Source organism: Trachypithecus francoisi, unplaced genomic scaffold (genome assembly GCF_009764315.1).
Source record: "Trachypithecus francoisi isolate TF-2019V2 unplaced genomic scaffold, Tfra_2.0 Lachesis_group0, whole genome shotgun sequence".
In the NCBI taxonomy this organism is placed as follows: domain Eukaryota; kingdom Metazoa; phylum Chordata; class Mammalia; order Primates; family Cercopithecidae; genus Trachypithecus; species Trachypithecus francoisi.
The window spans coordinates 40917725-40931518 of record NW_022681453.1 but is presented as its reverse complement, the minus strand read 5'-3'; the positions used below and the strand labels follow the sequence as shown (position 1 = coordinate 40931518).

General features: G+C 43.3%; 1 protein-coding gene across 1 annotated transcript in view; it reads left to right on the top strand.

Moving 5' to 3' along the window:
- SHQ1 (SHQ1, H/ACA ribonucleoprotein assembly factor) overlaps positions 1 to 7157 on the top strand; it is a 377353-nt gene extending 370196 nt beyond the window's left edge. The window contains exon 16 of the transcript XR_004436966.1: positions 6873 to 7157. The gene's annotated coding sequence lies outside the window, so the exon portion shown is untranslated. The remainder of the gene's footprint in view (positions 1 to 6872) is intronic.
- The last annotated feature ends 6637 nt before the right edge of the window (positions 7158 to 13794 follow it).

Genomic DNA, 13794 nt, shown 5'->3' with positions numbered 1-13794 from the left:
TTACTGCCCCATGCTGCAGATGAGAAAATGAAAGCTTAAAGAAGTTAAATGACATCCCAGAAGTCCCACAGTTAAAAAGGTCTGCAGGGCTGAGAACTGTGTTGTGATTCCTAGTTTTGTCCTTTCCATCACACCTCACAGCTGCCACGAAGCCACAAAGACACCCCACGCCTGCTTATCTTCCAGGGTAAATGGGAATTAAAAAGCAGCTGTAGTGTAGCAAGATAAATCTCACTTTTCTTTAAATTTTTATGGTTCACAGGTGACCCATACTCATTATGGAAAAGCTATAAGATAGAAATAATTGAGGGTTAAAAAAAAAAAGAAACTAAGAAAAGCCATTCCCCCATACTTCTCTCACCCAGATCTACCACTGTTAACATCTTAGTATGTTCCCCTAAGAACAAAGGACATGGTTTTAAAATGCGTTACATTAACAGCACCTCCAGGGCAAACTCTGAAGGAAACCCCATCCACTCAGTTTCGCCTGTGGGAAGGAAGGATGTGAAATATGACCTCGAGCATGCAGTAGGCTGTGCATCTGTGTGCGTGTGCAGGTGTGCACACGTGTACACGCCTGGTGCTTCTCTGCCCAGATGGAGAGAGGCTCTGCACATCAGCAGTTAGCCAAGTTGAAGGGGAATTTATTGCAACTTCAGTAGAGAGTGTTTCTTCAAATGAGAGGCAGGGCAATTCTGGCTCCAGGTGGCAGAAATAGTTTGCCCTCTGGTTTGGTTTAAGTTCCTCTAGGCAGGGAAAGGTTAATTAAGTTTAATTCAATCCATTTGGTCTTCTGAGCGGCCTGCTGAGGTTGGGTCCTTGTGTGTCCCCTTTCATCATATGCCTTACACATGAAATGTCTTGTTTGTGACCAGCTCCCCTGGCCCGCCGTGCCCCAACCAGATCAGCCCCAGAGAGGGGGCCTCATCTACCTTGTTCACCTGTATCTGCCTCTCAGCACCTGCCTCAGAGTCTGGCAGCTCGCACTTCTCAAAACATGTTTGATTGAATTGAGTGCACGGTTTGGGGGATTGTCCACAAGAAAGTTACTAGGGGCATCCACAATTTGTGTCCAGAAGGAACTAGACCCCACTCAAGGGGCATAGTCAGGGTCCCAGGCACCTTCTCTGTGTCATCTATTTGTAACTCGGGAACCCCAATGTCAGGTTGCCACCACCTGGAGACAGAAGAGTTAGGTCCACATTAAAAAAAAAAAAAAAAAAAAAATTACAAGAACTGCAAGGACTATTTCAAAGTTTTGGGCATCTGTTTTGTCCTGAACTAGAGAGATGAAATGAAATTCACTCCATTTCATCAATCTCACTCAATTTCAGCTTCTATGGATTCTTTCCAAGTGCTGGGTCTGGAGGCAGTGAGGTAATATTAAGTGTGATAAGCATCAGATTTGGCATCAAATGCCAGGTCATCTGCATTTGAGCTGTGTGAGCTGGGGGAGTTTATTTCTCTGGGACTCAGTTTCCTCATCTGTAAAACTGGAATAATAATACTAAATTTGCAGCATTTTGGTGCTTGAATGAGATAAAAGTGAGAGTCGTCAGCATGATGCCTTGACACAGTGTGCCTAAGAATATGTATATTTTTCTCTGGGAATATCTCCCTTAACCTTGAAAATCTGAAAGCAGTACCAGCCACATGACTCCCGAGGTTTCTGCCCATGAACGGCCTCCCATGAGATTAGGAGATGGTGGAGCATGACTCGAGGCAGTGGGGCACAGAAGCCCACTGGGAAGTCCCAGGAGCACAGCACCAGCATCAGTCAGGTCTGGGAAGGATACCTGGGCCCTGAAGGGAGAATGTGGGTAGGAGGCAGCTCCAGACTCTGCCTGGAGCAGGGTCTCCTTTCTTCTCCTGCTTGGGTGGTGGCAGGGATTCCTTCTCTAGTAGGAATCCAGGTTTTGGGGTCTGAAGCTGACATCACAGGAAAACCAAGGTTTCAGATGATGATCCAAGGACTTGGACATTATCAAATGAGTTAAGTCTGTCTCCTGTGGCTCCCCTGCCAATCTCCTGCTAGACTCCTTCGTTCCCTTTTGGCATCTTTCTCATCAGAGGCTCTTGGTGCTCCAGGCTCTCTTATTGTTGCAACTTCTTTCCCCATCAAAATGCATCCACTAGCACTTTGAGAATGTCCAACTCTCTTGAAACCTAATTGCTTTGACAATCAGATCCAGGGTCACAGTTTGAAGTATGTGACAATTTACAATTAACTGGGATGCTTTCTGAAGATACAGCCTGCATTTTTTGGTCAGGAGGACCAGTAATTACTCCCATCTAGCCCCCAGGATCTTCTGTCTTTCCACAGAATCTGAGAGAGCAGCGACAAGGATTAGGTATTTGTCATCTCTGATCTAGACCAATCCAAAGGCCCTATTTTTGGATAAGAAATCTAAGGTTCTGAGGGGTGAAGTAACTTCTCCAAAGAATCTTGGTGACTTTGAGGCAGAACCTGTGGAAAAGAAAACTACAGATCTCCTGACTTCTTTCCTCTGCCTGTCCCTCATTCCAGAACTTTCCATCTCAAAATGTGATCTGTAGACCAACAGCATCGATGTTACCTGGGAGCTTGTTAAAAATGCTGATGCTAAAATCCAACCCCAGCCTGACTGAAACAAAATCTGCATTTTAATGCAAGATCCCCAGTTGATTCACATGCACTTCAGAATTTGAAAACCACTGGTCTAGAACTTACATTTTCCCCTTTTGTTTCGTTTCTTATCATTACTTCAACCCCAAGGGTCTATGAGCCTCCCAGGCTGAAATTAACCCAATCTCAACATATAATGTCCAAGGAGTCCTGGTATCATTAAATACAGTGCAGTTTTCCAGGAGAAAAGATTTCTGCCCTGTTTTCTGACTTTTTTTTCATTTTCCTTAATTTCAAATTCTAAAAAGAAAAGCCTCGTTAATGGAGTCATTTTTAGAATGGGCAGGAGAATCCATCACTTCGAACTTAAGCAGACAAGGTATCATAGAAACTTAATAAACAATCAGACCTGGGTGGTGAAATGTAGGTGAAAGTGTGTGGTAAATTATAAAGCCGCACACAAATGTTACTTACAGTTTCTAGGCTGTATGATTACAGAATGGCATCCTTCATAAGCCCATTCTAGGTGAAAACATTTCTCAGGAATATTATGTGAAATTTAAAGTTTTCTAATTATTCTCATTTTATTAGCTATCTAAGGAGCTAGAATAGTGGTTATCAACCCTGGTTATGGGTGAGAATAACTTGGGGGAACTTGGTTTAAAAATACGTGAGCCTGAGCCCTGGACCTAGATTTTATTTCTTGAGATCCTGCAGGTCAGAATTGGTGAAGGGTATATTTTTAAACACTCCCAGGTGATTCTAATACAGAATGAGATTGGCGAGCCACTGAGCTGCAAATTTGTTATTTTTCAGGTTTACAGTAAATATATGTGAGTGAGAATTTTATCGATATTTATGATATATCTGATGTCCAAATTTTCTAGTTTCTGAATTTTAACAATAATCAGACCACTGGGAGATATCACCTGAATTGAAATACTAATGGTTACTGATTCTAAATAGTATTGATATGGCAACGACTATTTTGTTAATCATTCACTCTTTCAAAATTTGACATTGCCCAGCTACTATCCATGGTGTCAAAGACTGACCTACATCTAACAGTGCTGCATTTGTGTACAGGCTTACACCCTGGTGTCAACAACTGAATTCTTAGATTCCATATAGTATTTACTCTAATGATTAGAACTTTTTGACCACACAGGCTTGAAAGAATATTCACGAGGACCGAAAAGCCCTAAGTTCTAGGTAGTGCTCTTTCCCCGAGTAGGCTGACGCTGGGTCAATTTCCTGCTCTGAAAAATGAGAGTGCTGGCCCAGTGCAGCTCAAATCTGGCTGACCATCACATTCACCTGGAGAACTTTTCAAAGCTGCAGATTTCAAGGTCCAGACTTTGAAGGGGAAGGGGGAATGTTGGAAATCTGGATTTTCAAAAGAATCCTTGGAAGATCAGCTGTGTTTGGGAGCCACTGGACAAGACAAGCTTCCAAGTCCTTTTCTGCTCTAAGAGTCTACGTCATTAGATCCACTTAGTTAAATTCTTATATAAGAAAAAGCTGATCTGGGAGCAGGACTGCCCAGCGGGCAGAGACACAGAGAGAGAGAACAGAAAGCAGGAAAAACAGTAAAAGGCCTCTTCTTTGACTCCCTCCTCTGTGTGTCTCAAGGTTTTGTGTTCGTGTGGTTTCTGTTCATATCTTTTCATCATAGTCATATTGCTAAATGTTGAACTGTCATTTCATCACATGATCTTTAAAAACTGTTGGAAATCCTGTTCTCAGAAGCAATAATCAGTTTTCCTGCCACCCATTTCACCTCATTTCCACTCCAAGACTAAGTTTCAGTAGGCAAAAGAATCTCCCTGGGAAGATTGTTCAAAATACAGATTGCTTCCCGGCATGGTGGCTTATGCCTGTGATCCCAACACTTTGAGAGGCCAAGGCAGGCAGATCACTTGAGCTCAGGAGTTCGAGACCAGCATGGACAACATGGCACAACCCCATCTCTATTAAAAATACAAAAAATTAGCCGAGCATGGTGGCATGTGCCTGTGGTCTCAGTTACTCAGGAGGCTAAGGTGGGAGGATTGCTTGAGCCTGGGAGGAGGAGGTTGCAGTGAGCGAGATCACACCACTGCATCCAGCCTGTGGGACACAGCCAGACCCTGTCTTAAAAAAAAAAAAAAAAAAAAAAGATTGCTGGACTTTCCTGTGATTCTAATTCAAGAGATTTGGAGATTTGGAGTTTGGTCCAGAGACCTGTAGTTTTACAAGCATCCTAGGTATCCTGTCTGCTTTTGATCTCCCTGTATACTTTAGCATGCAGCCTTTCCTATCCTTTATGGTAAGAATCCCACGGACGCATCGACAAATAAATGAATAAATAAAACACGGTATATCCATACAATGGAATATTATTCAGTCATAAAAAGGAATGGAGTATTGATATACAGGACAATGGTAGATGAACCTTGAAAACATTATGCTAAGTAAAATAAGCCAGACACAAGAGGCCACATAGCAGATGATTCCATTTTTATGAAATATCCTGAGTAGGCAAATCGATAGAGACAGAAAGTAGATCAGCGGTTGTCAAGGGCTTGGAGGGAGAGAGGAATGGGGGGTGACTGCTAATGGGTATGGGTTTCTTTATGGGGTGATGAAATATTCTCAGATGGTAGTGGTAGTTGTACAACTTTGTGAATATACTAAAAACCACCGAAGTGTATAAAAGGGTGAATTATATGGTATGTGAATTATACCTTAATTTTTTTTAAAGGCAAAAAAAAAAAAAAAGATTTCCCTGGGCAATGGTTTAGAAAAACAGATTCCCAGGGCCCACTGAAGCCCACTGATTTACCACTTGCAGTGGAGGAATACAAGAATCTGTTTTTTAATATCCACCCCCCACCAAGTGAATCAAAAGAGAAGTTTAGGAAACCTTATCAAAAGGGAAGTCTGGCACACCGAAGGCCTGAGCCATCTTTCTGCATGGACCCTTCAGTCCCATCAGTGCCCACTGATGGATGAATGGATTTTTAAAATGTGATATATACACATGTCTTAGTCCATTTTGTGCTGCTATAACAGAATGCCACAGACTGGGTAATGTATAAAGACATTTATTTCTCACAGTTGTGGATGCTGGGGAGTTTAAGAGCAAGGTGCCGGCAGGCTTAGTGTCTGGTAAGAGCCCTATCTCCACTTGCAAGATGGCACCTTGAATGCTGCCTCCTCTGGAAGGGAGGAACACTTTGTTCCTCACATAGCAGGAAAGCAGAAGGACACAGACAGAGAACCCACTCCCTGAAGCCCTTTTTAAAAGGCACTAAACCACCCAGAAGGGTGGAGCCCTCATGGCTTAATCACCTCTTCAGGGTCCTACTTCTTCATACTGTTCCAATGGCAATTACATTTCAACGTGAGTGTTGGAGGGGACAAACATCCAAACCACAGCAACATACAATAAACTATTATTCAGTCTTAAAGACGAAGGAAATTTGGACACATGCTACAACATGGGTGAACCTTGAGGACATTATGCTAAATGAAAAAAGCCAAACACAAAAACTGTATGCTTTTATGTATATGAGGTCCCTAGTATAGTCAAATTCATAGACACAGAAAGTAGAATGGTGGTTTCCAGAGGCTGGGGGGAAACAGAAATGAGAGTTGTTGTTTAATGAGCACGGTTTCAGTTTTTCAAGATGAAAATTCTGGAGGTCAGTTGCATAACAATGTGAATATATTTAACACTATGAAAGTGCATACTTAAAAATGGTAAAGATAGCTTTCTTTCTTTATTTTTGAGATGGAGTCTCACTCTGTCGTCCAGGTTGGAGTGCAGTGGTGTGATCCCAGCTCACTGTAGCTTCTGCCTGCCAGTTCAAGCAATTCTCCTACCTCAGCCTCCCAAATAGCTGGGATTATAGGTGCCCGCCACCATGCCTGGATTAATCCCAGCACCTTGGGAGGCCAAAGTTGGTGGATCACCTGAGGTCAGGAGTTTGAGACCAGCTTGGCCAACACAGTGAAACCCCATCTCTACTAAAACTACAAAAAGTAGCTGGGCATGGCGGCACACGCCTGTAATCCCAGTTACTCAGGAGGCTGAAGCAGGAGGATCTCTTGAACCCGGAAGGTGGTGGTTGCAGTAAGCTGAGATCATGCCACTGTACTCCTGGCCTGGGTGACAGAGCAAGACTCCGTCTCAAAAAAAAAAAAAAGACTGTGGCTTTCATCTCGAGCTACCTCACTCTGTCTTGCTGTGCTTACTCTGTTGTTCACCGGCTCTCTCTTTCAGATCACCAGCTGCCATGCTGGGAGGACACTCAGGCAGCCTGTGGAGGAACTCACATGTGAGGAGTCTGCCAACAATCAGATGGGTGAACTTAGACGTGTATCTTCCCAGGCCTGCCAACATGTGAATAGGCTGGGAAGTGGATCTTGGACCCCTATGTTGAGCCTTCCACCTCAGGTCATTAGGCATTAGAGTTTCATAAGGAACACACAACCTAGATCCCTCTTCACGCTCCTTTGAGAATCTAATGCTGCTGCTGATCTGGCAGGAGGTGAAGCTCAGGCATAATGCTCACTTGCCCACCGCTTACCTCCTGCTGTGCGGCCTGACCCTAACAGGCCATACACCAGTACCAGTCTATGACCCGGGGATTGGGAACCCCTGTCTTGAAGTACAGGTACCCAGCTGAGCTGTGGAAGATTCTCAACACAGGGAATGTGTAGAATAATGAAGATTTATTGTTTTAAGCCACTACATTTTGGAGTAATTTGTTATGCAGCAATAGGTAACTAATACACCATCAAATACATTTTGCTCAGTCAAATTGCAAGGCAGACCCTACTACAGCTCCAGCTGCAACTCTGTTTGTCAGGATATAAAAGTACATATATTATGGTAGACCAAATAATGAGCCTCCCAAAATGTCCACATTCCTAATTTCCTGGAACATATTGTGAGTTACACCACAAGACAAAAGGGACTTTGCAGACGTAATTAAAGTTACAAACTTTAAAATACATTATCTTAGATGAGCTGAGTGGGTCCAATCTAATTACCTGAGCCCTTAAAAACAGAACTTTGGCTGGAGGGAGGAGAGATTTGCCAGAAGTGGAAGTTGGAAAGATTCAAAGTGTGAGAGGACCTCACTGTTGCTGGAAAAGGCAACATGTAAAGCATGACAATGAAGATGGGCAGCCTCTAGGAGCAAAGACCCCACCCCAGTTGACAGCCAGCAAAAAGACGGGGACCTGGGCTCTGCAACTGTCAGGAATTGAAACAACCTGAAAAAGCCTGAAAGTAATTCAGTGCTGGAGTCTCCAGAAAGGAGTGCAGCCCTGCTAACACCTTGATTTTAGCCCTATGAAAGCCAGGGAAGAAAAAGCAGTCGTGCCAGCTGGGAGTTCAGACCTACAGAGGTCTAAGATAAATAAATTTGTGTTATTTTCAGTTCACTAAGTTTGGGGTAATTTGTTATGGCAGTAATAGAAAACATATCTATATATGATACTTATTGGTTTTCAGTACTTTCCAACCAAGCATCATTGCTATGCAGATGTTGCACAGTGCTGTTTATCATTTTCCACTTATTCTGCTGAAGCAATCATTCACTCTCTGAGTGTCTCTGTGTATTGCAGGGTTGAGTGTTCCATGCATTGTTTTCAAGGCTCTCTTGGAAAGACACTCCTTCTTTGGGGACCTGGCGTCTGGCTGGAGAAAGACTGAATACCTGCTGGTTGTTTCCGAGGCTACTAATCAATACTTACCATTAGGATGACAACTCCATGCATCACTAAACTTTGACCTTTGGGCCCCAGAGCAGTCCCAAGATGCCAACTGATGTACGGGCAATATACATATTCCATGAACACAATACCCCCTTCATAGACTTTCCTGAATTAAGTTTTAGAGGCGCTGGCAATGACAAAATAATGTTGCTAGTGTACCGGCAAGCTCAGGATATTTAGAAAGAGTGCTTGGATTAAAGTAACAGTGTTTATGATTTTTTAAAAGATCTTTTGGATGCATACTTTGTTTGGAATGCTGACTAGTTGTCCCTGTCTTCGGCATAACAGGGTGATGTTGGCACCAAGTGTCCCTTAAGCCAGCCTAGAAAACAAGCACATGCCTATAGGCCCAAGAGCTGAAAGCAAGCAGGTTACACCCCCTTCAGAAAGCAGGCCCCAAAGAACCTTAACTGCACTTCTCCTTTATCTACAACTTTCAGGATTTTATTTCCCCAAAAGTATGTATTTTTCAGGGAACTCTTCATAATGGTCTATCATCATATAACACTGTGGTATTCCCAGTAAAAGGTGTTGATACTTCTGTTTTCCTTGATCTCTTCAAATGGGATCAATTGCCAAACAGCCGTTTGGACTAAAACCAAATGGTTAATTTAATTAGGCTTTCAAGAGGCAGTTATTTTGATTAAAGGGACCATATATGAATGGCCTTTGGCAATTTCTTATAGCTAATCAGTGAAGTCCACACACTCAGCCCTTGTGTGGAACCAGTGCTCATGGATAGGTCAAGTCAAAAAGGGTTTATCAGAAAAGAAGATGCATGGAGCCCCATTAAAGAAAGTGTAGCCGAGACTCATAGGAGTTGAAAAACCATTAGGAACAAAGGAAGGCTATTCCTTCCATCTCTTTCTCTGTCTCTTTGTAGCTACTTAGCCTCTCATCATTGCTTTCCCCTGGAATTCTCTGCTTCTTAATGCCAAGGGCTGAATATTCCATCAACTTTGATTTTATATCACTTTCAACTCTGTGGAACTGATTCCACAGACTAACCTTATTCTAAGTCTGAATTCATTATTTAGTTTTCATTTATTTATTTATTTTTGAGATGGAGTCTTGCTCTGCTACCCAGGCTGGAGTGCAGTAGTGCAATTTTGGCTTACTGCAACTTCCACCTCCCTGGTTCAAGTGATTCTCCTGTCTCAGCCATCCAAGTAGCTCCACCGTGCCTGGCCTGAGTCTGAATTCAAATTCACCCAATTTTAAATTCCCGGGAGATAATCTGATTGGCTTAGTGTGATCTGGTGTCTAGGTGTGGTCCAATCAGCTGTATCCAGGATGAGTCAGGAGACATATGACATGGTGGGAGCTGGCTATTCCAAGTGACAGATGAAGCAGGGAAGAGATGACAGAACACCTCCAGAATATTTTCTGAACTGATAATAGCAGATGCCTCTTTGCTACTTCTATTTGTCACCCATCTGCAAACCTGTTAAAGGGAAAGAACATCTTTGTCTTCACTACCATACTGAGCTCAGTGCCTCAGCCAGAGAAGATGCTCAATAAATTTTAAAAAAGATATAAAGGTGGTCATGTCTTTTTCCAGTCATACATACTATTTTTTCTTTCTTTTTTTGTAGTCAGGGTTTCACTCTGTCACCCAGGCTGGAGTGCAGTGGTGTGATCTCGGCTCACGACAGCCTTGACCTCCAGGGCTCAAGTGATCCTCCTGCTTCAGCCTCCCTAGTAGCTGAGACTATAGGTGCATGCTATCACACCTGGCTAATTTTTTTTTTTTTTTTGTAGTTTTTTAGAGACAGGGTTTCACCATGTTGCCCAGGCTGATCTCAAACTTTTGGACTACAGTGATCTGCCCACCTCAGCCTCCCAAAGTCATGGGATTACAGGTGTGAGCCACCACACCCAGCCCAATCATACATGTTTCTAATAGTTCTAATCATAATCTAACTTGGTATTGAGGCAAAAAAAAAAAAAAAAAAAAAAAAGAAAGAAAGAAAGAAAAGAAAAAAAAAAGAAAGGGGGTCATATATTTTGATCACTCCTGAGTTCTTTCTTCCAGCACAGCTTGGGTTAATAATGGCTATTATTTACTGTTCATTTTCCACGGGGCAAGCATTGCATAAAGTGCTTTATACATTATTATCCCATTTATCCACTACAGTAATCCTTTGAGGAAACCAGAGCTCACAGAAGTGAGTTAAACTTGCCTAACTACACACAGTTCCAAAGTACTGTGGCCAATTGTAAACCTAAGTCATAGCCCAGTCCTCTTAAGCACTGTATTGTCTTTCCTCCAGTGCTATGAGGAATTGTGAATGAGACTGAGAGATGAGGCTAAGAGGAGAGGTGTTGGCTGGGTCAATGCCAATTTTGTGGAACTAAACAAAATTGTTCCGTTCTAACAGTTTTTGAAAGCATTTTGAACATGGCCTTGGGCCTTTCATGGTTCTGAGGATTTCCTACAACTCCTCTTAATTGAGTCTTTCCAAGCTGAGCTGCAGGATTTAAGTAATTCAACAACGAAAAAGTTCTCAGAATTTCCCTCCTTTTCCTTTTAGCTGAGTGAGAATGTAACCTCCAGCTTTCTGCTTTTAACCAGTGAAAAATGATCTGGAAATCTGAGTCAAGACCTGGGTCAGACCTGCCATTTTTTATTGTACCTTGCACAGTGAGGGCCGAATCGAGCCTGGCCTCCACTCGCCAAGTCATGTACTCCTAGCACAAGGCTGTATGGCCCAGGGGAAGAGATGCTGTGTTCTAATGTACATCCTAAACCACCCTGTGGGTGCCTTGTGGGCTAGGGGCAGCGTTGGATGGATATAACATTGTTTCAGATATCCCCTGCTTTAGATTTTGATTATGACTTGTGACATTCTATTTCTGGATAATATCTCTAATCTCTATTTTGGAGAGAGGAATCCAAATTCTGGAAGTCATTCTCAAGGGAAAGAGGGGCTGATATTGGTACCTAGAACTGGGTTTCCGCATGCTCATGGAGGGGTTTTCTTCTTGTCACCTCCTGGCTTTTTTTTTTTTTTTTTTGAGACGGAGTCTTGCTCTGTCACCCAGGCTGGAGTGCTGTGGCCGGATCTCAGCTCACTGCAAGCTCCGCCTCCCGGGTTCACGCCATTCTCCTGTCTCAGCCTCCCGGGTAGCTGGGACTACAGGCGCCCGCCACCTCGCCCGGCTAGTTTTTTTTGTAGATTTTAGTAGAGACGGGGTTTCACCGTGTTAGCCAGGATGGTCTCGATCTCCTGACCTCGTGATCCGCCCGTCTCGGCCTCCCAAAGTGCTGGGATTACAGGCTTGAGCCACCGCGCCCGGCCCTCACCTCCTGGCTTGTCTCCCATACACCCCTAGTCCCATCCACAGAGGGCAATCTGAGCAGCTTTGGGGATGGTGGGGAAAGAAACTGGAACTTGGTTTAGTAAAACAACTCAGTGAAGATACAAACTAAGGAAATCCAAAGTTATTCCTGAGAAAGGCTGGCTTGTCTTAGAAGTTTTTCTCTTTTTTTGAGGCAGAGCCTTGCTCTGTAGCCCCAGGCTGGAGTGTAGTGGCGTAATCTTGGCTCACTGCAACCTCTGCCTCCTGGGTTCAAGCAATTTTCCTGTCTCAACCTCCCCAGTAGCTGGGACTACAGGCGTATATCACCATGCCTGGCTAATTTGTATATTTTTAGTAGAGACGGCGTGTCACTATGTTGGCCAGGCTGGTCTTGAACTCCTGACCTTGGCTGATCTGCTTACCTCAGCCTCCCAAAGTGCTGGGATTACAGGTGTGAGCCACTGCGCCTGGCTGTCTTTGATTTCTTTCTAAGGAAGGTGAAAATCCTCTATCCAACCCACAAGACACTATGGGCACAGCTAAAGTGTTACACAGTATTTTGTTTCTAGGTACTGTTAAAATGCCTTTCCAACATGCTGCCATGATTTTAATTATGTATGTGTGTATACAAAATGTGTATATACATTTTGGAATATATGTGGAATGGAATTTGGATTTTAAGGAGACAGAAAAACTGAATTTTAAGATCTCCTTCCTTCTGCCCCAGGTGTTCATTTGATACCTAGATATATTTATGCATGGCAGTACCTAGGGAGTACCTAGGCAGTAAAGTGTAGGAGTTAAAAATGATCCGTCTGGAGGGACAGATCTGGGTGGGTTCAAATCTCATCTCTGCCACTCACTAGCTGTGTCTCCTTAAACAAATTCATTAAACACTCTAAGCCTCATTTTCCTCAACAAAGATGGTAAAAGCTTCTTCTTCAAAACTTCATTGTGAGGTTCAGTGAGCTGATGCATGTATAATAGAATGCTTAGCATAGAGCCAAGAACATAGCACCCAGAAATGCCAGCTCTTCTTCTCAGGAATTGAGATGCAAACCTCAATTCTGGTTGGAAACATGTTGAACATCCAAGACAGTTTTTGTACCCTTGTTGGGGGCCCCCTGTTTCCTCAGTGTGAATCCCCTCAGAATTTGTTCACTGTCCCCCAAATCTCATCTGTGTGACTGCTCCAACCAAGGAGAACCTCTGGTTGCCATGGCATGCATTTATCCTGCGAGCATGCTTAATGATCTCGTTCTCCAGGTCCCTGGAGTACAATGTAAGACTAGTGAGCTTGTTAACAAGGGTGCAAAGCTGGTAAGAATGGGCTCTCCAATGTATTTGCTTTAGTTACAAAGTTGTGTGGGAAAATAGAATGGCTGAAAACTCAGGACACTCCTAGAGAATGCTCATGGCAGCAGATTTTCCATTCTCACATGCAATTGCTTCCACCTCCAGGGTATAACAAAACCTTCCAGCGACTTCTTTTTATGTAAGGAGATAGTAGAATGTAGTCAGTATACATGCTGAGGTTGGGCTGAGACAGCCGTGGGTTAGCTGAGAGACTGGGCAAATTATTGGACCTCCGTACACCTCAGTTTTCTCCTCTGTAAAATGGAAATCCTTCTGTAAAATAGCATCTATCTCACTTGTGTTTTGAGGATTAATTAAGATAATGAATATAAAGTGCCTGGCACATAGTAAGCAATCAATAAGTAAACTTTATCATCAGCACCATCTTCATAATTACTACCTAGCTCTTGGCATTACTGGGTATAGAATATAAGCTCTGCAAAACAATCAGCCTTCTGTCCAACATTGGTATGCTATTAATGGTGGATGTTAGAATGTTTCTGCTGTGAATATCAACTACAGAAGCAGATTATTCTTTTTGAAGCTCTCCAAGGGCTTGCCTCATTCTGTAAGGCCTCTGGTTTGCCCTCTATTGCTTGCTCTCACCCTATGAAAGGATGATTTCCTGCGGCAGACACCATTGGTGGCCACCCCCACTGCAAGTCCCCCTTCTTCCTTGTGAACAGAACACAAATTTTGCTTAGGCAGCCACGTGCCTAGCCCCAGGGTAAAAAGCCTGATCAATGCAAGCCATTTATGGC